The 24,199-nt window shown below is 41.7% G+C and overlaps 1 long non-coding RNA gene and 1 other non-coding gene across 9 annotated transcripts in view; one reads left to right on the top strand and one right to left on the bottom strand.

The window, feature by feature from the left end:
* The window catches only part of Gm36284, a 94,767-nt gene that overhangs the window by 14,787 nt on the left and 55,781 nt on the right, over nt 1-24,199 (top strand). For 7 of the 8 annotated variants that reach the window (XR_003949039.1, XR_001779667.1, XR_380900.2 and 4 more), the window contains exon 3: nt 13,522-13,618. This is a non-coding gene — a long non-coding RNA (predicted gene, 36284). Of the gene's footprint in view, nt 1-13,521; nt 13,619-23,326; nt 23,977-24,199 lie in introns of those variants that run through there. The other variant, XR_380903.2, reaches the window with a different exon arrangement.
* Nucleotides 15,520-15,616, bottom strand: Mir6412 (microRNA 6412). The gene has a single exon (NR_105839.1). It is a non-coding gene; the product is annotated as a microRNA 6412 (primary transcript).

The raw sequence follows: 24,199 nt of genomic DNA, 5'->3' as shown, positions 1-24,199 counted from the left end.
AGGTCTGTAATGCTGTTTTGAGTGATCCTATGGGGTTCAAAGGCCTCTGGTCTGATTAGACACCTATTCTTCAACATTCGACTTGAAACTCGGAGCCAATTTTCATAAATATTGTTCTCATAAACATTACCTGTGGTATTTGGTTTTAATTGTCAACTTGACACAGCCTACTAGAGTCACGTGGGAAGAGAGACTGAGGTTGGCCTATGAGCTTGTCTGTAGGAAGCTGATTGCTTAGCTGGTGTGGGGAGACGGTGGCTGCTGGTGGGCAATGCTGTTCTGCTGTTTTCTGGTTTAGGGCTCTGGACTGTGTGAGCATGGAGAGCCTGCTGAGCAGCAAGCATGGTTCATCCATTTCTCTCTGCCTTTGACTGTGCATGGAATATGAGTAACTGTTCACGTTCTGCTCCAGCTTTCTGATGAATGACAACCTGGAGTCGTGAGTTAACCGAGTCTTCATTGATTTATTTTTGTCCAGGTTTGTTTGTTTGTTTGTTTTTTATCACAGTGACAGCATTGAAGCTAGAGCACTGCCCTGCCTCTTTCTGGTTTCTATCCAAGTCACTGTGGGCTCACCTTACCGGGTGTTTGGTTTTTTCATCTTGCACAGTTGTACATAGAAAAACGTTTAGACTACATAAAAGTTGTAAAGCAAGACAGTTGAAACCAACCTGTGTTTTAAAAGCATTCACTTGGGTTGCTATGAAATGTGGCAGGATGAGGTTTCTTAAGAAACTTCCCAGCAGTTCATGCTATGAGGTGTTGTAGCAATTACATTGCTGCTTTTTCAGCAATGAAGTTTTCATATATGGCACTAGACCTTTCTAGAATAATTTTTGTTTGTTTCTAAGCAACTGAGATATCCCAAGACAGCAAAAGTGCTTACTATGTGCCTAGCATATGGTAGATATTTGACTTAGTTAGGATTTTATTGCTGTGAACAGACACCATGACCAAGGCAACTCTTATAAGGACAACATCTCATTGGGGCTGGCTTACAGGTTCCGAGGTTCAGTCCATTATCATCAAGGCAGGAACATGGCAGCATCCAGCCAGGCATGGTACAGGAGGAGCTGAAGAGTTCTACATTTTCTTAAAGCTGCTAGCTGAATACTGGCTTCCAGGCAGCTAGGATGAGGGTCTTAAAGCCCACACCCACAGTGACACATCCCTCCCACAAGGCCACACCTACTCCAACAGGGCCACACCTTCCAATAGTCCCACTCCCTGGGCAGAGCATATACAAACCATCACAATATTATCCATCATTTTACCGAGGTGTTGTTTTGAGCAGCTGTAATGAAATACCACAGACTGAGTAATTTATAAACAAAAGAAATTTATTCTTCTGAGTTCTGGGATCTGGGAAGTGGAAGACTAAATACTCCAATCCTGGGGGTTGGTCTTATTTGGTTAGAATCTTCTTGCTTCATCAAAGTATGGTGGTAGGAGGGAACGGGGAATAGATGGAAGGAAGGTGCTTTGGGAGGGAGAGCATAAAGAGAAGGGAGGGGGAGCCAAAGAAGAGAGGGAAGGAAAGAGGGAGGGAGGGAGGGGACTCAATTTGTTTTGTTTGCTTTTAAAGTACCCACTCCTGACATAATAGTCTCTCTCTCTCTCTCTCTCTGTCTCTCTCTTTGTCTCTCTGTCTCTCTCTCTCTCTCGATTCCTTGGCCACATGATCTAAAAGTTCCACCCCATCTCCTTGCCCCAAACATTGCCTGTATGGCAATTCTTTATTATCAATAGAAGGCAGCTGGGGACAGGGACCCTCAGGTCTGGAAGCTCAGCTTTTGGGAGCTGAAATAAGACAAAGCATTAGGTTCAACTCGCAATATTATCTATTGGTATATATAATTCAGAATCAGAGCATTTGCTTTTAACTTTGTTTCTTTAATGTTCATGTAGAACAAGATCAGTACCTGGCAGGTGACCTGGGATATTTATTTATAGAGGTTTCTAGCAAAGAGAAATGAAAGTCAATATTAACTCAAAGGTAATAGGTAAGATAATAGTCCTCGTTGTGCATGGAAGACAAAGGATTAAGAAACATTTTAGGGGAGGTAACTCAGTGGATAAGAGCATTTGCTCTGCAAGTACGAGGAACCAAGTTCAAATCCAGGAACTCACAGAAAAAGCTGGGCTTTTTTTGGGTGGAGATCTCCCTGAGTAGCCGGCCAAGCCTAACCGGCAAGCTTCCATTTCTGTGACAGACCCTGTCCCAAGACAGGAAGTTGGAGATTAATGAAGAAACCTGACATTCTGTTCTGGTGCCTACATGCACAGTCATGGGTACAGACATCCATCTACATGCGACACACACACACCCTAAGAACACCACAAAAAACACACCATTTTTCGTTTGTTAACATCTGATTTTTCAAAGGGAAGAAAATGAACACAAACAAGTAGATTTTCTTTCTTTCCTTTTTGTTTTGGTTTGTTTAAAGCGAGGGTCTCGCTGTATCAGGCTGGCCTCAAACTTAAGATCCTCCATCCACCTCCTGTGTGTGAGATTGTGCACTCATGTACACAGCTGATTTGCAAAGGCCTGCTTATCTGCAATTTTGAGGAATTTCCATTTCAACTATAGATCGGGTCGTACCTATTGTTTCTCTTTCAACAGTTTCTTAAAGTCTCCGTTTATGAAGCAGGTCTGGTGCTTTTCTATGATCTGGGTTAGAGGATGATGATAATCTTCATTTTAATTGTTTTTCTTACTCCATTCTCAGTATATCCGGGTTAGCAAAGACCACAGTTGGTAAGACTTCTGCCCCACTCTCTTCTAGACAGAGTCCATCATGTCTTCTCATCTTGTGGGATAGCTTGCTTGTTCTTTGGCTGCTGTCCCACAGTCCTCTTAGGAGAAATGGATAACTTTGGAAGTACCTACTTGCCTCTGTTTATTTTATCTCGAGGAGCTAGGGTATCAGTGAGCAATACTGCTTAGTCAGCCGCCCAGTTCCAGGGTTAGATTAGGAGGATGCCAGACCATAATAGCAACCAACAGCTAACTTTTTTTGAGGCCTTGTTCAAGGATCTATGACAGCTAGCAAAAATTCTCAGTCATGGAGCAATTTTTACTAGGCAAAGGCCCAGAAGCTATGCCTTTGGCTATGGTACACCATTTTTCTTCTTAGGAAAAAAAAAATCTTATGTTTGACCAAGGAAAATATTATCACCCTCTTGAATAACCATTGTGTCCCCTTGAGTTCAGTGACACAAAAATGTTCATGATAGTAGGCCAAGCAGAGGGAGACCTCTATAGTCTGTTGGTGCTGAGAAACCAGAGTTATGTCAAGGCATTAGCTTCTCTCCAATCCTGGAGAATGCCACAATACATTAGTTTGCTTCGTTAGATTTCTGTCGATTTCCTGATTAAACTGAAAAGGCATCCAAGGTTTGACCAAGTAGAGGGTGTACCGATTTTTTCTCAAAGAAAAATTCTCAGGTTACTTAGAAAAAGTGCAGAATAAATACAGGCTTCAGTGGGAAAACAAACAATGTCTCTCTCTTCTTAAGAGATCTTTGGGAAAAGGTATAGATCGTGCGGGTCCTTTGCACCCTTCTTAGCCACCTCCCATCTCTGGCACTCACTTCTAACCCTGGCGCTGGAGACTTGCCTGCTCCGGATTCTTGTCTTACCTGTTTCCTTCCTCTGCCTCTTCTGAAGGTGAAATCAAATTTTCCTCACAAATTTACACCAGCCTGTGTCCCACACTTGGCTATCACATCTCAATAGTTCTAGCTCACTACAGAAAGCCATATGCAGACTTCTGGCACCTGAAAATATGTATCCAAGAGGAAGGAGGGAACTGATTCTGACTTCTGACCTCTGACCTCCACACAAACATGACATCACATGTACACCATGGCAGGTATATCCGAACATATACATCATGCTCACACATACAAAATAACAATAAAAATTTAGAAAAATATTTTTAAAAACTTGCACCATGGAGAAGTGTGTCTCAGAGCTGAGGTTGTAGTTCAGTGTTTTGAACGTCTGTTTGACGTGCACAGGGACTAGATCCATTCCCAATAGCAGGAGAACAACGACTCCTACAGAATCAAAAACCCACTATGACAGGTGCTTGCTCCTAGAGGGTCTAAATGTAAGTTCAGTGAGATGGCTCAGTGGGCTTGCTGCCAAGCCTGAGGCCTTGAGGTCCCTGGGACCCAGAGAATGAAAGCAGAAAACTGACTCCTGAGGCTGGGGAATGGCTGTGCGTTCTTTCTGGGTCACCTTGGGGCTGCCGTCACAGACCCATGCAAGGGAGATTTGCCATCTGGATAGATAGGCCGTTGCTCATTCTGATCGATTACGGTTTCTGATGGTGCTAACACATGGGATATTTACTTCTATATTTGTGTCTAACTGGGAAGCAGATGGTTTCTTTACTTTAGAAAATAAAACATCAAAGCAAACACAAACTAGTGAGTTGTTGCCCTGTGGGGCTGTAGTCAGTTGGCGGCTAATCTCTCTGTTCTCTTCATCCCACCCTTTACAGTGTCTGTACGTACTCGGTTTCTCTACTGCTGGACCAGAATCCGTACCCTTCCTATCAGGAGCTTAAATTCATTTTGACATGGGTTTATTCCACTCTTATGTGAGAATTGAGGGGCTTGTTGTTTGTTTGTTTGCCTTTTCTTTTGCATCTTGAATGGAGATTGAGACAGGCACGTCTTTTCTGATCACTCTCAAAGAATTAAAAGACCCCTAGTGACTCTTGGTGAGAGCTGTTTCAATTCAATCCCTAGAAGGTCAGTCAAGTTTAACTGTCCTAACTCCTCCAACCATGGCCTGCCTTAGGAGAGGTGTCTGCTGGGTCAAAGGGAACCAGGGTGGATGGGGAGGGGTTAGGCAGTCTGCTAGGACTTGCTTGGCTCTGCTGTTTCAGATTGTCTGCATAGCTGACACTTGCTGTTGGCTGTGTCTCTAGGCTAGTCTCTCATTCATGCGGAGCCCTGACATGGGAAGATTGGAATTGGTTGGATTCCTTCAGGTCCCTGGGTGGGCAATGGCTTCACTGTGCCTACTCCTGCTACTCAGATGGACTTGTGCAACAAGACTCGGCACAGTCTCATGTGCTGGGCTTTGGTAGTGTGTGTATTTACTCCACAGCTGTGGGAATGAGAGGTGTTCCTCAGAGCAACATGTCCATCTTTCCCAGTGTTTGGCTCTTCCTTTGTCTGTGTAGGTTTCCTAGGAATGACTCAGGGCCACCTTAAGTTAGCTAGCTAGCTTCCTTCCCTCCTTCCTTCCTTCCTTCCTTCCTTCCTTCCTTCCTTCCTCTTTCCTCTCTTTTCACTTTACATCCTGCTCATTGCCCTCCTCCTGGTCACCCCCTCCAACAATTATCCCCCGTCCTCCTCCCCTTCTCCTCTGAGCATATGATCACCCCCCTGGGTATCCCCCGACCCTGGCACAATCAAGCCTCTTTGAGGCCTGACATATCCTCTCCCACTGAGGCCAGACAAGGCAGCCCAGCTAGAAGAGCTAGAAGAACATATCCCACGTATAGGCAACAGCTTTTGGGATAGCCCTTGCTCCAGCTGTTTGGGACCCACATGAAGACCAAGCTGTACATCTGCTACATTTGTATGGAGAGGTCTAAGTTCAGCCTGTGTATGTTCTTTGGTTGGTGGTTCAGTCTCTGAGAGCCCAAGAGTCCAGGTTAGTTGACTTTGATTGTCTTCTTGTGGAATTCCTATCTCCTTTGGGGCCTGCAATCCTTCCCCATATTCTTCCATAAGAATTCCCAAACTATGTCCACTGTTTGGCTGTGGGTGTCCACACCTGTCTGCGTCAGCTGCTGAGTGGAGCCTCTCAGAAGACAACATGCTCCTGTCTGCAAGCACAACAGAGTATCATTAATAGTGTCAGGAAGTGGTGCTTGCCCATGGGATGGGTCTCAAATTGGGCTGGTTTTTGGTTGTCTATTCTCTCAATCTCTGCTCAACTTTGTCTCCAGTTTTAAGGAGCACAGTACTCTGAGCAGTTATGGTGTTTATCTTTTGGTTACATTTCTCTTCCAAGGTGGAAGGACCACTTTGGCTCCCCGACCTTTCAAATGTGATTCTTCACCAGTTCAGTTTCTTCCAATACTCTAAGTCCTTTGCACAGTCCATTTGCCCAAAGGGTTCAAGGGCTGTGGAACAACTTCTTGGTTTAATTTCTTTTATTTCTGAGAGTATAACTACATAATTTCCTCCTTCTCTTCTTTCCCCCCAAACCCTCCCATATACCTCTCCTTGCTCTCTTTAAAAATTCATGGTCTCTCTTTTTAAAATGTTGTTAAATGCATGAATGCATATATACATATTATGTATATATATTTTTTTCTGTTTCATAAATACATCTTGCTCAGTCTGTATAATGATACTGGTATGTTTTCAGGGCTTATCATTTTGATATTGGATAACCAATTCATGTGTTCTTCCCCGTGGAAGAATATTTCTTCTACTTTTAGCATCTCTTAGTTGCCTGTAGTTCTTTGTGTAGGAATAAGGCCTCATGGGTTTTCCTCATGTCTACTTAAGCATGTCTACTGCTGTTTTCCTTGTTCAGATCATCTTTGGTCAGTCATTTGGTAAGACTTTATGAGCATAGCTTTTGCCATTCCCAAGAAATATAATTTCATGGCAAACTCCATGGTCCTCTGGCTCTTATAATCTCTCTACACCCCCCTTCTTCAATGATCTCTGAACCTTAGGTGAGGTAGTTGTATTGTAGATGTAGCCATTGTGTCCTAGGCTCTGCATCTACGTATTTTGATTGGTATTACATCCTTTGTAATATACTGGATTTACGTGTAATGTTTGTCTGTTTATTCTGATTCTGTTAATTTGAGTCCTTCCTTCTTTTCTTCAGCTAACTGGGCAAAAGGTCTATCAGTCTTGTTTATCTTGTCGATGAACCAACTTTAAATTTTTTTTAAAATTCTTTGTATTGTTTTATTTTTATTTCACTGATTTCTGTTCTGATTTTTATTATTTCTTCCTGATGACTGGGTTGGGATTTGGTTTGTTCTTGTTTTACCACATTTTTTTAGTTGCATTAATGAGTCATTTATTTGTGCTCTTTCTGATTTCTTTTAAGTGTAGGTACTTAGGTCTATAAATATCCCTCTAAGGATGGCTTTCGAAGTGTTCCAGGGGTTCTATTGTGTTTTGACTTTTCTCTTAGTCCCAGGAGAATGTTTTATGTTTTGAGTTTTTTCTTTGACCCATTTATCATTTAGTAATGAGTTGTTTGATCTCCATGTGCTTATGTGCTTGCTGGAGATTTGTTTTAAGCTTTATTTCATTGTGATCAAATACGATTCTTGGAATTGTTTCAATCTTTAGAATGTATAGAGATTTGTCTTGTGTCCCAGAATGTGGACTATTTTAGGAAAGCTTTCAGATGCTAATGAGTAGAATGTGTATTCTTTAGGGTTTGGGCAGAATAATCTCTAGATGTCTGTTAAGTTCATTTAATGCATAATGTCACTTAATTCTGATGGTTCAGTGTTTAATTTTTGTTCAGATGACCTGTCTATTGGAGGAAGTGGGGTGTTGAAATAAGCTTCGATTAATGTAATGATGTCTATCTGCTTCTTGTAACCCAGCAGTGCATTTTTTATTTTGGAAAAAGAAATTGGGAATACAGCCTTATGTTTGCATTTTCAGGGATTTATTCTCCTCAGGTTCTTTCTCCTTAATTTCATTGAGTTTAATTTCTTTGTGTCTGCTTTCACTTCCTTGAATTCTTAGATGATTTTATTGATTTTTGTTTGTTTGTTTGTTTAAGTTACATGTCTCGGGGTTCATCAGGGTAGTTCTCATTCACAAACATTTCTACAGAACTGATAGATTTTAGAGAGAAGTTACTGGCTTGACCTTTCCTCTTGATTTCATTTTTGGGATTAAATCTGGGCACAGGGGCTTCTTGTGTTAGTTCTAAGCCTGATATGAACTGAGCAGGTTAGGACAGAAAAGAGGATATTCAAGCAGATTGATCATAGAAGTTGGAAATAGGTTAGGTGGAATGAAGTCAGGAAGACAGGGGGGACTGGACCGGTGTAAAGGGTGTATCTCCTGGATCAAGTCTAGAGGGTGGGGGAAGATATGACTTGGTGAAGAAGTTGGATGTGGCATGGGAAGAGTTTGTGTGTTGAAGCAGGCAGGATGGGTCCTTCTAGATCTTCTAGTTTGGTTGAAGGGCAGGTCAGAATAGCCAAACTAGACTGGGACACTAGATATTGACTGGCTATTGACCTGGATAGGAGATTCAGGAAGACTCACCAGACTAGACCCTGGAGACAGATGTGCAGAATTTGGCTATGTGGAGAGGTTAGATATGATGTCTGGTTCCATTTCTTTATAAATCTACATATGGTTGTGCAGATGTGGGAGGTCATCTCATTCTAGCTTGGGCACTCTGATTACAGTCTCCTCAATAAAAACCGAGTTAGAAGCTTACACTAGCGTCCTGTTGCATTTTTAGATGACAAATTAGCATTTTGTATGCTAGATCTTCTACGTGTGTGTGTGTGTGTGTGTATAGCAGTAAATTAATAAACCACTCTTCTAGCCACCTGCCAGAGTTCTCTGTATTCTTGAATGAAAGACACAAACATGCAGTGTTATTTTTAACATGTCTTAACTAGCTCAGTGTCTGGGCCACTCCTGAACCTGCACATGGCTAAGACACTCACTCCTCTGATATCTCCAAATTAATACTCACTAAATGTATATTTCATCTCTGCTACCCCAGACCCAGTCCAGGAAGCAGTCCCCTGAGGCCTGCTTCCCAGACTTTTACATGACTGGATGCTTCCTCTCCTGTGGCTGTTAGGTCTGATCGCTCTTCTTCCCCATCATGGTGATTTTGGCCCTTCTTCTTCCCTTCCTCCCTTGTCTGGGAAATCTCAAAGTTCGGCCTCTGTTTCCCTGCTCAGCCATTGGCTGTTAGCAACTTTATTGACCAACCAAAATACCAGTTGGTGACAGGTATCGTAAGTGTCTGGACATGTAGATTCCTGTGTGATTTGGGGGAGCTGAATTAAGATAAAGCATTAGAACCAATCTCAACGTGTGTGTGTGTGTGTGTGTGTGTGTGTGTGTGTGTGTGTGTGTGTCCTGTGTAAGGGTTATCTTTTTTATACCAGTGAGGCATGGAGATTGAACTGGCTCCAACAGGAAATTGCCTGCTGGGTCCATACATGAGACTGGCTTTAGGACAAAGGCTAAAGTTTTATTAATATGACTTTTCCAGCAGGGGATATACAGTCTCCCATCATATGTGATGGATATATGTATATACAGTTCCCCATCATATGTGATGGATATATGTATTCATAGAAACCCATATTTGTAACACTCTGGGGTCAGTAAATACGTCTTCGTCTTCTCTACTTTCATTTCATGTGTGTTCACTCAGCATTGTTGCTAAGGGCTGTAGGACCCAGTAGTAAATTGGGTTTTCTTGTGAATTATGACTCTCATAACTGGATTAACCCTGAGGACAGGTATTTGTTTTTATCATTATTTCCATCTGTTCAAAATTGCTTTCTGTTGTGATAAAACACTAACACAAACCAACCTGGAATGGGAATGGGTTATTTTATCTTACACTTCTATTATCACGATCCATCATTAAGGGAAGTTAGGAACTCATGCCAAAACCTGGAGGCAGGGACTGAAGCAGAGCTCACAGAGTGAGCACCACCTACTGGTTCAGTATCCATGGCTGGCTCAAATTGCTCTTTTATATAACCCAGGTTCACTTCTTCAGGGTGGCACTGCCCATAGAGTGCCAGGCCCTCCCACATCAATCACAAAAGTGCCCCACAGACTTGCCTGTTGACCAAGCTGATGAAAACATTTCCTTAACTGTGTTTCCCTCTTCCCAGATGACCCTAGCTTGTGCCATGCTAACAAAACAAACAAACAAACACCTAACCAGCAATCATCACATTGTTGAGATATATTGAAAAACAAAACAAACAAAAAAACCTCATTATTTAAAATGGCATCCAAATTTGAAGAACAGCTTTGCTGTAAGCCTTATTTTTAAATTAATTGATTAGTTTATTTATATCCCAAACGTTGCCCCCTCCCAGTCCCCCTTCAATACTCCCTCCCTACCCCCCTCTTCCTCATAAACTTATTTATTTATATTTCTTATGTTTATGAGTATTTTGTTTGCAGATACACCCACACAGCAGAAGACAGCCTCAGGAAGTTGTGAGCTGCCATCCAGGTGCTGGGATTTGAACTCAGGACCTTTGGAAGAACAGTCGGTGCTCTTAACCACTGAGCCATCTCTCCAACTGCCACAAGCCTTATAACGCTAGTCTTTTTACTAAATCTCTGAGATTCGTTGCACTCTTCCAGTATGTGGGAACACCAAGCAACTTCATTATGTCATCTCAGATGAGATCCTTAGAGTCCTGACATAAAGTAGACACTCCTTAAGTTCCCTTAGGAGCTTCTCTGTCCTTTTTTTGAGATTCCTCTATCACTTTAGGAACTTGGCTAACATTCATTATCAAGGCAGCTTTGTCTCCTGTGTTCTTAAAACTAAAGGTCATGCTAGGTAGTTACCATCTGAAGCCTGGCGCTGTCTTCTCTTGTATGCACTGGGGTTGGCTATAGATACGTTTCTAAACTCAGATTGTAAACAATCACTCAAGTAACATTGTTACTTCATAGACAGGAGCCAGATGGCTTTATCCTCACTGTATTTCTCCTGATTAATTTTTCAGGATGTTTGCCAAGTGTCTTAGTTAGGGTTTTACTGCTGTGAACAGACACCATGACCAAGACAACTCTTATTAGGACAATATTTAATTGTAGCTGGCCTGTAGGTTCAAAGGTTTAGTTCATTATCATCAAGGCGGGGACATGGCAGCATTCAGGCAGGTATGATGCAGGAGGATCTGAGAGTTCTACATCTTCATCTCTGAAGGCTGCTAGCAGAAGACTGGCTTCCAGATAGCTAGGATGAGGGTCTTAAATCCCATGTCCAGTGACACACCTACTCCAACAGGGCCACACCTTCTAATAGTGCCAATCCCTGGGCTGAGCATATACAAAGCATCACACCAAGCCTCCTTGGAGTTTCAACACACTTAACTTGGTTCTTAAAATAGAGTGAGTAATATATGTAGCCTTTCACCATAAAGTTAGCTCAGAGCTTGCTCAACTGGCACCACCCATGTAGTCCTTTGTAACTCATCATCCACTAAGTGATATGTCAGGAGAAGAGCTAGAAATGCCTACAGCATTGTGGCAGTATTGTAGTGTTTCTAGATGGACCCCAAGGTGATCTAGTTTCCCAGGCCGCCTCTCCTATATTCTACACAACTCCTTAAAACTCAGTTCAGCATTTTATCCAAGGATTGTCCTTGTGTGCCCACTGTATCTGGCCAGAATCAGCCATGGGTAGAACTTACTACTTCCTGTTGATTCCAGTCTTGACCATCCTCAGTGGCTCTAATTAGAAACCAGATTCCTCATAAAAAGCTATATCCTTATGGAGCTGTCAAGTTTGTTAGCGATCACCTAGGGTCAACTTGATGGTTGATTTTTCTAATTGTTCTTAAAAACAAACAAACAACATGTACATGTTAATAAAAACCAACGCATAAGAATTATCTTAAATCAATCAAAAGTTTGACATCTGTTGTGGACTTCTGCTCTTTACGAATAACAGCCGTTACTATGTTATGGGAGCAGCTGTGGTTACCAAATTCTTAAGATCAGAAAGATTGGTGGCCCCTCCTAGGAGAAAGCAGGGAGGAGGACCATTGCACTCTCACCCAAGCTTCTACCCACATCCTCCTGTGTGCCACTGCAGCTGTAAGTGATTCTGCCCCAGCTGCTCATGGCCTTGTGAGGTGCTAGTGTGTGAAGTGTGTGGAGGGCTAAACAAAGACGATCCTCCATCCACACAGCCTTGGAGATGTTATCATCCATGCTGGGCTGGGAATTGTGGTGATGTGGTTGCTTCATGGTCACCTGCACACCTGCACATGACCCCCACCAGTGCTGTATTTTATCAATAAGCATTTTGGTTTGAGTAGAATTGCTCTTTTGGTCTATTGCTTTCCCGGTTCCCTTGGGGAAGCAAGGATGGGTTTGGAAGGCAGCACCGTCCTTGCTTTGGGTGATGAGACATAAAAGCTAAGCTCAGACAGCAATCCTGATGGTAGTCACCTTCACCCATGTAAAGTGGGACACCTACGTTGTCCTTGCCGTGGGTACAAAGGCATTTAGCTAAGTCTATTCCATCAGAAGCTTCAGCGTCTGTGGGAGGAACCACAAGATGCTCCTTTTTTTCCCCTAATGTGGTGTGAAATAGCAAGCATCCTTGATGAATGGAAAGGGAAGGGAAGCTTCCAAGAGATACAGAGGGCACCTGTCTCTCAGGTACAGGAAAATGCCAATCCATACTTGCAAGACCAAGAGAACAATCATTTCCTTAAGATTTGTGTTCTACCACAGTCACTAGCATGACCTGGTAGCCCAAGGGTGCGGTAGTGGCACGCATACTTTGTTGGTAACCAACAGCTCTCTAATTGGACCTAAAACCCTTTCAACAAGAGGGAAATCATATCTGGTACCTCTCCAATTACACAGGGCTAATAAATTCGTGGATCTTGGAGTAGAATCTACAGCTACTACTTTACTAAGCTGGCGTAACTCACGACTAAATATTTGTTCTTATACCCACAGATGAGTATAATCCTCACCCCTAATAAAGGAAACTTCTTTTTTGCAATAGATGGAGACCATTACAAAAAAAAAAAGAACAACAAAACAAAACAAACAACAACAAACCCCCCCAAACCAAATAAACTACAGCCAGTCAAAATGCTGAGATTTGAGGCCTAGTCCCAAAGGATACCTCTACAAGACCACTCCCACACCTAAGACCACTCCCACACCTAAGACCACTCCCACACCTAAGACCACTCCCACACCTAAGGCTCAAGAAGGCATTAAACGGGACAGAAATGTTGTAGGAGCCAGAGGATGAGGATGCCTGTCCTGAGACCGTGTTTTCTAGTAATAACAGAAGCTACTTCTATAAACTCTCACCAACGGCACTGCCTCAGCATGAGCTGGGCAGGGAGAATGACGATAGACATGTCAAAGTCGACATGGGAAAGCCCATGAGGCCTCAACCCAGCACAGGAGCTCCAGGTGACTAAGGAATGCTGAGAGCCGAGAGCGGGAGAAAGTAGCGCTCCCCAGGGAGGAGCACAGCAATTGCCTATCCTATGCCAAGTCAAGTCGGCCCTGAAAACGTACACACACACAAACCCTGTACAGACTGAGCATGGTATAGTTAGGAATATGTACATCACGCACATTAACATAAACATGTATGTAGATACATGTGAAAGACAGCAAGGAAGAGCATATGGGAGGGATCAGAAGGAGGAAATCATGTATTTATATTTTATCTCAAAGGTAAAGGACATAATTTTTAAAAAATTGTGTTTTATATCCTTTGCTTCAAAGGGACCCCACACAAGCTCATGGACTCCTTCAGTTATTTCCTGCTCTTGTCGCCGGCCTGGGGCTCTTGGATGTCAGGAATCACGTCTTCCTTAAATTGGTAAGGTACCACATAGTTCCTGGAAAATAATGGGCAGTCGTGAATATCCACTGAGAGGATGGTTGGATGGTTGCCTCTAAACTCTACCATCTTCCAAGGCTCTGTGACCCCTTAAATCTAATCTCTGTCCTTTCCTACTCAGAACATTGAATAACTCGACGTCTGGTCAATCATGCATGCCAACACAACCTTGGTGCTTATGTAACTCTTGTCCAGTAATTTAATTTCCTAATGTTTTGTCTTTATGCCCAATTAGATTTTCAGCTGATTAAGAGGAAAATTAAGTTTTTACTGTTTTTTGGGGTTTCCTAGGAGGTTATCAGAATATTTTGAACACTGGAGGCACATAGTAGATGAACCTTTAGATTAGGAATGGAAAATAAAGGAATAAATGAACTTTGAGGGCATTAAAACAGTTTACTGGCTCTGACAGCGATTTTCAAACCCTGGCTTGCCTCCTATCTGAGAATGGAATGATTGCTAAGATGCCCACAGGCTTCATATCCTGTAAAACAGTGAACAGAGATCCTGTGTACTGGGAGAGGCAGGTATCACATTTCTACCATGAATCTCGTCATCACTGAACCCAGGTTGCCTGAAGGTAGTTAGTGGGAGCCTAAATATAGGCATGGTAGCAGATGCTCATGTTCCCAGTATGGGGAGGGATGAGGCAGGAGGAGATAGTTTGGGGCCAACAAGGCTATATTGATGAATCGAAAAGGCTCACCTTTTAGGATTCAGGATCCTGCAATTCTGATCTAATTCATGTTTTAAGCATTAATTGAGCTTGTGCTTGAGTGGTTTTTTTTGGGGGAGTGGCCTGGAAATGAGACCCTGAGTGTACAGAATAAATACTACCTCAAGTACGGTATACATTTTCCTTTTTAGCATTTTTTTTTCAGTTAGAAAGTGTGTTCATATTTTTAACTAAGATATTTAAGGATGTAGCTCTCCTGAGAAGAATGGAAGGGTTGGAATGATCTCATGGCTTTAACTGTAAGGCTTGAAAAAAACTAAACAACACCAAACCTCCAAAAGTTTCCCTCAATTTCAAAGGTCAGTAGCATATAACAAGACCAAAGTACTTGATTTCAAGAACGTAACATAGACCTTTTAAAATAATCAATTATATTTCCAATTCACTATTGTCAGTATTTATTTTTCCTAATATAAAGTATTACAAAACTGAAAATGGCTTGTTAATTTCTCCTTCTTCTCCTCCTCCTCCTTTTCCTCTTCTTCTTCCTCCTCCTCTTCCTCCTCCTCTTTCTTCTTTTCTTTTTTTTTTTTTTTTGTGAAGTCTGAATAGTCTTCCAGGAGACTTTTAGAAAAAAAAATTTAGCTCTTTTCAGTTTTTCATATGATGTATCCAAACCCACAAGTTTTTGTTGTTGTTATTGTTTTGCTTTGCTTTGCTTTTTTGCTTTTGTTAAATCAGCCAGTGGGAACTAAGTTGACTATGTGCTATTTATTTCTGGAAAAAATACAGTTTTATGAGGAACCACATGATTCATAGTGCAGGCCTCATGTCATCTTGAGTTGTGTAAGAGATATTTACAGTTTGTTGTAACTAATCTTTAGCTATTTTATTTTTTTAGTCAGATTTAAATTTCCTTTAAATTATATTATTTATTTATTTATTTATTTATTTATATTTATTTCTGTGTGTATCTGGGAACTGTGTGCATTGGCATTCTTGAGTGCAGATATGCGTGTACTATGGCTTGTGTGTAGAGGTCATTTCTCTCCTTCTATGTAGGTCCTGGGATGGACCTTCTTCAGGTTATTAAATGTGGTGACTCACACCTTTACTCACTGAGCCATCTTTTTGGCACTTACTTTCCTTTTTGTTTTTCAGAGAAAGATTCATATACCCTAGGCTGGCTTTGAGCTCATTATGTATTAGTAGCTGAGGATGGTTTCGAACTCCTAATCATCCTGCCTAGACCTCCAAGACCCTGGGATTATAGGAGTGCAGTACCACATCAAGCTAACTAGGCAGTCTTGACACAACATTGTAGTTTCTGCCTTAGCTCCCACCTATCCAGGCCCAGACACAACTACTGAACTATCCTATCCGTATGTAATGCTCATGGGATCCGCTCTATATTGACAGCTTCGTTGCTTTATATGCCCATTGCTGATTTCCATTGGACTCTACTTTATTTTGCCTAGTTGCTATTGATCATTCTATTGACATCCTTTGGACTCTACTTCATTCTGCCTGGTTCCCATTGATCATTATTGACAAGAAAATCTCTCTTGAGAATAATTTCTTCTGCCTTTCCTCTTTGGTTCTATTGGCTACCTTTCCATCACATCTGAACACGGTGACTCACTGTCTCTGTACTTTATCATGTGGCTTTCCCCTATCTGTACATTATTTATCTCATCTTGTTGTCCTTTGGCCTCAGTCTCCAGTAAGTAGTTGGTCTGACTAAGGAGGTGTTTTCAATGTCTTCCATCTTTATTTGCGCTGGAACTCGGTGAGAGTCAGCTGAGACAATGGACCAAGCTTCTAGAGTCTGACCTCCCTCGCTCCCAATGTCTGTACTGCACCAGCAGTGTCTCCCAAGACTGAAACCTACTATATAAGAGAATGAATTATTTCTTATGTGTTATCTTTGCTACAACAATAACATGATTAAGTGGATAATGGTATTATACATTTTTTTCATAAACGAGAAAGTCAGAGGCTTAAGGTACTCAAAGGAAGAGGTAATCAATGCTAGAATTCAACCGATTTATATGAAGTTCTTTTGTTGTTTGTTTGTTTGTTTTAGTTTTTTTTAAATCTTAACCATTATAACTTTCTGGCTCCAAAATGACTGTGAGGGACAGAAAGAAGTACGTAAAGACCTGTCTTAGGGTTTTACTGCTGTGAGCAGACACCATGACCAAGGCAGCTCTTATAAGGACAACATTATATTGGCGCTGGCTTAAAGGTTCAGAGGTTCAGTCCATTATCATCAAGGCATTGTCCAGGCAGACATTGTGCAGACAGAACTGAGAGTTCTATACCTTCATCTGAAGGCTGTTAGTGGGAAATTGACTTCTAGGCAGCTAGGAGTAGGGTCTTAAAGCCCACACTCACAGTGACACACCTACTCCAGCAAGGCCACACCTACTCCAGCAAGGTCACACTTCCAAATAGTGTCATTCCCTGGGCCAAGCATATACAAGCCATCACATTCCACTCCCTGGCTGAGCATATACAAGCCATCACAAGACCTGTGGACCAAATTCTGTTTGTGGTTCTCAGGACCATACCAAAACATGCTAGACAAATGCTTTTCTACAGGGCTACATTCCCACCCCTGTATAGAAGACATAGTCGCCAGTTTAGTTCAATTAGAGTTCCATATACATCACCTTCCTATAAGGTAGTATGGGCTAAGTCCTTGGAAAAGCTGGCTAGATGGCTATTAGGAATTGAGAAAGGATTTCCCAGAAGCAATAAAACTCTGTGGGCCTTGAGACAATAGCATTTTAATGGGCAAATTGAGTCATCCAAATTTACACGTAGTTTTATTGTAGCTTATGTTGTTTAGTTCATTTTCTTCCTATTGATCTTTAGCTCAATAAGAGAAGTTTTAAAAGCAAGCTTCATGTTTTATGCATCTGCAGTTTTCAGTACTATCAACACAGCACTGTGGATACAGCTCATTAGAAGCCAACTTATAATTATTTACATAAACATAAAATTTATTCATGAAACCAATTAGTTTTTCTTAAAGTCCACATGACTAAACATGACCCTCTCTTAAATGGTCTAATGACATCCTTCCACATATTATATTCGTCAATTTCCACGTGTGACTTCCCCCCTAGGTCTTCAGTACCCAAAGGACAAGGACTGTGTGCATCCTGTGTACCACTGAATCTTGCATACAGTAGGTCTTCAACAAGTCCTTGTTGAATAAATTCAATGGGTCTTTCAGGGACTCCCTCACAAAGTGAGTTTATGAGAATATGAATATCATCCCATCTTATCTGATAGAATTGTACATAACAGATGACACTTCTCAGAATCTTTTGATGAGGACATCTGGTTAAAGTTCATTATATCAATTTATTGAATTAAGTTATAGACCCACCGCCTTTATTTATTTTTGGTGGCAGGGGTGGAATCTGGAGCCTCAAGTCCTGGGCAGGCCTTTGTCACCTAGTTGTGTCCCCAGCCCACCCCTGAGAAACCTTTCCTATGTTCTCTGAAAGCTCAGTTGAACAGACACTTTACAAAAGCCTGTTGGAGTGAGAGACAATGGAGGGAGGGGTACAGCATTTATCATACAATGGTGTTCCAGCCGTAGGTCTCAGGTTTTGTGTTTGTGTTTTGTGTTTGCTTTATTCGATTTTTGAGAACATGATTTTGATATGTTGCTCAGGCTATCTTCAAATTCCTGGGCTCGAGCAAATTTACCAACCTCAGCATTCCAGGTTGCTGGGACGACCACACCCAGCCAAGAGATAACCTCCCTGTCAATTCCATTCTAGCTGCAGAGACTGCGTTCTGAAAGCTGGAAACCAAGTGGATCCGGAGCTTTTTGTCTTTATTCCTCCATGGGTGACAACTGGAGGCTTCCACTCAGAGCAGCCTCCATGGGAGAGAGGAGTGCTTTAAGGCTGTGTTTGCAATACTCAGCCATGGGCTTCACCTTTATTTATAAAGTCTGTGGGAGAACTCATTTCACAGACTTAAAGCTGAAAAGTCCAGAGTGGTGCCTTTGTAGAAAGGTTAAGTGAGGCCAAGTGATTATATTTAAAGGACACAGAAATAAAAAAAAAAAAAGGAAGGAAGAGCTGGTGAAATAAAATGGAGCCCACACTACAGAGGTGGTTTGTGTGTAGGTTGATATAAATATATAGATGTAGATGTAGATATATAGATATATGTGATCCCATATATCATATATATATACACATACATATATACATACATGCATATGTATCTATGTACCTATGTATGTATGTATGTATGTATGTATGTATGTATGTGTCTGTCTATCTATCTATCTATCTATCTATCTATCTATCTATCTATCTATCTATCTATCTTCTTACGGTTGTAATAGCAACTAAAGCTGGTCCTGGCTAGTTTCTGCCTTCAGGTTCAGTGTTATCTGACTATAGAACCTGAGTCATCTGCCAGTCCTCCTTTTAGTATCACAGCTTTCCTAACACTGTGTGTGTGTGTGTGTGTGTGTGTGTGTGTGAGAGAGAGAGAGAGAGAGAGAGAGAGAGAGAGACTAACATTAAATACGTACTTTCGTGTATTAGACAATGTGCCAGGTAAGTTGCAAGCATCATTATTCATTTGTCAAGTGAATGTTTTAAAAATGTTTCCAGTGTACCTGGAAGCCACATCCTTGGTACTGGAACATATCAGTGAATAACACAGTCACAAAGTCTTTAGTTACAAGCAGGTACAGAGAGTAAGCCATAAACAATATGGATTGTGTAACAAAGAATATGGGTAGAAAGGGGGAGCCAGGCTGCAGCCTTAAATGACTGCAGAGTTAGGGCAAAGATTTGTAGCCCTAGGGTAAGTGTCTGGAAAAAGTAATATATTTTCTCTTCCTGTTGCTGTGATAAAATACCTTGTGGCACACACCTTTAATGCCAGCAGTCTCTGGTATCAGCAGATATATCCCTGTAGGTTCAAGGGCAGCCTGGTCTACATAGCAAGTTCCAAGACCGTCAGAGCTATATATAGAGAGACCTTGTATCAAAACAATGCAAAATATGGGAGTTTACTAATTGATTAGTCAAAGCATCAGGATCCAGGTCCAATCAAGAGACCTTTTCTCACAAAATAGGATGGAGACCAAAAGAAGACGACCCCAGGTGTCGACTTCTGTTTTCTACTCATGCGTGTATACGTACATCCTCATGGGCCACACACATACCCTACTCTAAAATTAAATAATGTAAAAAAGTAAAATGAGATGCAGCTATGTATCTTGGGGATCTTTTCCATTTGTTGTTCAACTTCAATGTGACGGTCTCTGTTTCTGGTTATTCTATTTTATTTTGTCGTGTTTGGTTGTTATCTTTTAGAAGCTTGTTCTTTTGTTATGAGAGGCAGACGGGGAGTGGATATGGATGGGAGGAGATGGAAGGAGTATAGAGAGGGGAGACTGTAATCATGATATGTTATATGAGAAATGAACCTATGACTAAAAAGAGGTGGAAAATAAAAAATAAGTAAATAAAACTAGAATAAATGTATAAATTTCACTTTGATAAAATATACTGCATATCTTGAAAGTAGAATTAGTAGAAGACACTGGAAATTATGTTAGTTTTTAAATGCATAATAAAATATTCGAAAAATTAAAAACTGTTACCATACCAAATAGTAATAAACAGTACCTAGAATTCTCCTCATATTTTGTTCCAGGGACTGTAAAATGCTACTTTGTATGATGAAAATATTTTCTCATGTTTAAAAACTCTACATGTACCTATTCTATGATTTGGTCATTCCACTTTTTAGACATGTACTCAAAATAAATGAGATCATATATGCCCATATAAAGAACTACACACAGCAATGTTAGGCATAGTAGTCCCGAAGCAGATACAACCCAAAGGCCATGAACAGGCGGGTGAATAAGCACATTATGGCATATTTTAAACAGAATTGAGTAAGACGCTACAGGAAGAGAGATGGAGTATTGATACATGCAATAATATGCAAGGCTCTCAAAATAAGTTTGCTGTGAACAAGATAGGCTAAAAGATACATTTCATGTAATTTCTTTAATAAAATTTCAGAAACTGTAAACTTGTGTACAGTGACTAGGCATCCCCACTCCAGGATTGCCAGAGAATCCAAGGACGACAAAAGGATTCAGATGAACAGGAGGGAAAGCAGACAGTGACATGTGAATTCACTGCTTCATCTGGAGGTGGTCTCACAGGTAGCAAAACCTGCCCAGTTGTGAGTTTTAAGTACATACAATGTACATTAAGAAACTCTAGGGGGCTCACATCATAACTTTAATCTTCACTCCATCCCTCCATCCTAGCCTTCCCCTACACTGGGGCATCGAGTCTTCATAGGACTCAGGACTTTTCCTCCCACTGATGCCAGATAAAGGCCATCCTCTGCTACATATGCATCCAGAGCCATGGGTCCCTCCATGTGTATTCTTTGGTTGGTGGTTTAGTCCCTGGGAGCTCTGGGAGGTCTGGTTAGTTGATATTGTTCTTCCTATGGGATTGGTTGCTTCTTATTTCTCCACGACGCACGTTTCATGTCAAAAGTGATAAAGTCCCTGACATTTCCAGTGCTTTTCCGGGTCCTAGCTAAGGTTCCGGTAGGTTTGGATCCGCAGTATGAGCTGGAAACTTCCTGGAGGTGAATTCACACCCTGTGGAAAGTTCCTTTCATGTGCTCCACTGAGATGACTGCATGCTCTGGCTTGTCCCTGTTCTGCCGCTGCTCCTGCCTCACAGGTCTCCCACTGTGACTAAATGTCAGTTTTCATCATCAAGTGCGAGCAGGGGATAAAAACAACCAGTTTCTTAAAGCACCAACTGTGCAAATTGCTGCCCAGAGTCCGTAATAGTTTCCCTTGTTACTGTGGACAGCAAGTGAGGGAGGGGAACAAGAGGGAAGGGAACAAAGGGTGGCCTCGCGGCCTCACTTACAGGCCATTTTTGTTCGAGATATTTTAGTGTTGGTGGTGCCGTTCCATTTTGAGAGCTGGTTAGCCTAAGGACCCTGCTAGGTAGAAAATGTGATTAAAGCTAGATAAAGCTTTATTTAAAAAATATTAGAGTAATTTCCTTACTTTGGTATCACTGTGACCAAAATATTTGTCAGAAATAACACCCGGGAAGGAGTTACTTTGGCTAATGGCTTCAGGAAGATCTGCTCACGTTTACTAGTTTACTAACTCCCCATGTGTGGGGAGAGAATCATGACTCTTGTATAAAGACCTTCACTTGGGGAAGCAGCACAGAGAGAGGGGATGTAGGAGGGGCCAGATACACCTCCCAGTGGCCTAGTTCCTCCATCCAGGCTCAACCAATCACCTTTCAGAACCTTCCAATAATGCTTTCACAACACAAAACCATGAAGGGGTTGATCTAGTGAGATCAAGAGGTCAGAGCCTTCAAGGTCTGATTGTCTCTGTAAATGACATGGAAGACACACCCAGCCAGAAGTGGGCGTCCCCAATCTCCTTTGCGTTTGCTAATTTGATCAACAGGACTTAAGTTTTATTTAAAAAATTAAAGGCACTTTGATTTTTCTAAGATTATCGCACGTCTGTGGTAAATTAATATGGGACCCTCAACAGACATGAGTATGGGAGATTCCTTTGGATAGGTTTGTAAACGGTTGAAAATGAGACCATCATAAGTTCTCTTCTGGGCAAAGAAGTTGGGGGATGAAGAAGGTTCAGGCAAAGTGTATATAGAAGGGGAAATCATTTTTGTTCAAGGAAAGCATTTATATTTACTAGGGTCAGCCCAATCACACAAATCCAGAAAATAATAGTAAAGTGCTCCCAATGGCTGCCATAAAGTAAATAAATTCTCTATAGCCTGACGTGGAGAGCTTGGTAGTCATTTACCGTGTGGAAGTCACATGGAGGTGTGATTTTCAGGATAAGAATAAAATGAAAGCCGACTGTTTTTCAGGGGCTGTTACTGAGAAAATGACGAAGTAAGAGAAGCAGAAGTAAAATGAGACTTCAAGGAGGCGATAAGATAATCCAGTGGGTAGGACATAAATAGAAGAATGTTGGAGGAAGTGAAAGATTATTTGTGAGTTGAGAAGAATGTTTTTCAGGGGAACATTGAGGCAATCAACTTTAAGACTGCAGAACAGATATGAGCTCTATGAGAGGGACCGTGAAGCTGAGATGGGCAGTCGTGAATATGTAGGGTATTGAGTAACCTCCTTGTGGGCTGTGGAAGGCACCATAGGCTTGATAAAAGAAGCAACTGGACCAAAACAGTCAAGGAGAAAAGAGATGAAAGATCAGGGCGGAGCTTTGAGGTGCTCCAAGCTAATGGAATAAACAGGGAAGGGTGCCATAAGAGCAAAGAAAGTATCACCCTGAACACCAGAGAGAAAAGCAGATGCAGCCAGACATCTGAAAATAAGAGAAAGCTCATTCTCAGACTGGTAAATAGAGATAACAGAGGAATGATGGCTAATCCAGAGAATGTTAGAAGAGACACACACACACTCACACAGACAACAGGTGCAGAAACACACTCTTACAGGACATGTGCATACACACAGGCACACACACAACACATGCATACATGTAACACATGCACACACACCATATACACATACACACATGCACATAACACATGCACACACATAACACATAGACACACCATGTATACACGCACACATTTATTGTAGAGAGGTCCATTCCACTTCATGGCACATTGGGTGATAAGTAAAAATGAGAACACATTGACTGGTGGTCGATGTGAGATTAAGACAACCTCATACAGTTTTGTTTACTTGTTTGTCTTTACTCTGTTTGGCTATAGAGCAAGGGGAAAGACAAGAAATGGGAAGGAAGCCCATGAGGTTAAACAAGGCTATTATATTAAATGGAAGAGATGTTTAGAGATGACTAAGGTGATTGGAAAGTTCAAGTCAGGAAGGATGTTGAGTGTAGGAGATACAGGTGAGATGTGGGTTATGGTCAACTAAGGTCTGCTTTCCAGACTTGAAGGTATGAAGATCAATCAGTGACGCCAGGTGCCAAGTGTGAAGATGATGCACCAAATGTCAGACTTCAGTGGGTGAAGGAGAGTTGGCAGCTGTTGGCAGATGACATCAAAGAGGACAGAGAACAGCCAAGTCGCACAGATCTCCCAGGACTGAGGACTGATCCCAGAACTGCACAGATGCTAGGCAAGCACCCTACCACTGTGACCCACACTTGGAGATACACCGACATGAATAGATTGGTGGAACCACAACCCCCATCCCTGGAGCGATTTTCAAAATGTAGAACTAGGACTTTGGTCTGAGAGGACCTCAGGGAACAAATAGGACACCGGGCACATTTCATGATGCTATAATACGTGGGTGGAGGCGAAGGAACAGCCATGGATTCAGAGAAGAACTTGGGTGCATAGGAAATATACAGAGAAGCGATTAAAAGCAGAGATCTTCTCTGGCTCATTGGGCATGAGGGAATAGTTAAAAATTGGCCAAGAAGAGGACTAAGTCCAGACAAGGACAAACAAGTCATTGTGGAGATAATGGGGCATGCAGGATGAATGTTCTGCAGTGCTTATACTTGGGTATCCATTTACAGAAAGTAAGATGAGTGAGTTGGTGAATACCATTACAGTGTGCAGTGAGCCCAGAGAGGGGATCGGGAGATGCACAAACATAAAATGGCAGTTCCTCACACCCATGCTAACAGCCTGTCTTTATTGTGAATAAAAACTGTACTCAGATCTAACAACACCAGTCTGGGGGACACAATGGTGATGGAACTTTGCTCTTGAAGAGGTCTCAGTCTGTTTAGGAGATAACCAGCTTTACCATTGTGATAAATGACAACTTAGAAATATTTCTAGGGCTCA

Source organism: Mus musculus, chromosome 10, assembly GCF_000001635.26.
Source record: "Mus musculus strain C57BL/6J chromosome 10, GRCm38.p6 C57BL/6J".
Classification (NCBI taxonomy): Eukaryota; Metazoa; Chordata; class Mammalia; order Rodentia; family Muridae; genus Mus; species Mus musculus.
This window is presented reverse-complemented; position numbering and strand designations above follow the sequence as displayed.